This window comes from Callithrix jacchus, chromosome 11, assembly GCF_049354715.1.
Source record: "Callithrix jacchus isolate 240 chromosome 11, calJac240_pri, whole genome shotgun sequence".
Taxonomy (NCBI): Eukaryota; Metazoa; Chordata; class Mammalia; order Primates; family Cebidae; genus Callithrix; species Callithrix jacchus.
Window position 1 is genome coordinate 34,201,021 of NC_133512.1, and position 682 is coordinate 34,201,702.

General features: G+C 36.7%; 1 pseudogene; it reads left to right on the forward strand.

Annotated features, from left to right (window-relative positions):
* Positions 1-353: 353 nt before the first annotated feature.
* On the forward strand, positions 354-463 carry LOC118144014 (small nucleolar RNA U13; annotated as a pseudogene).
* Positions 464-682: the final 219 nt, after the last annotated feature.

Below are 682 nucleotides of genomic sequence, written 5' to 3' on the forward strand. Positions count from 1 at the left end.
TAGCTTTTAGTCTAACATTTAATACTCCCAAGAAACATATTTTCTACTCCTACTTTACTTATTGAGGCAATAGAGGATAAATTACTTGCCCAAAGTCACAGCCAGGAAGTGGCTGTGCTGGGTTTCAGATCTAGATCAGTCTACACTCTTTCCACTGCACCCCACTGTTTCCCTTGGTTACAATGCTGCCCTTGCCTATAGGCATTTGACATGCTGATTTTTATAAATGAAATGTTAGCATCTAGTCAACACTTAATAAAAAGATTCAGGAAGGAGAGGGTCTTTTTTTATATTAGAATGGATTTTTAAAATTTTCCTTCCTACTTTTACATGTTTAAAAAAATTCTGTCTCCATCCTTTTGTAGTTCAAGAGTGTGATGATTGAGTTTTCGCACTAATGTGTAAGAAGTGCCTCCCTCAAATCTTGTTATGACTCGACGTTGGCAAAATTATCTGTCTGAAGTGAAAAAAATTTATCTTAGTATGAGCATGTATTATTTATAATTGGAAATTGTGCATTATTTATTTATTTCTGCTGAAAGAAGCAGTGCCATGCATAAGGAGGTAACAGAGAAACCCAAATTAGGAGATGGGTAGGGAGGCAGTGGTGCAGAAGAAGAAAAAAAACAGCCAGAGATATAAAGTGAGGCAGCTTAGAGGAAAAGGTCACACAGCCCAATCT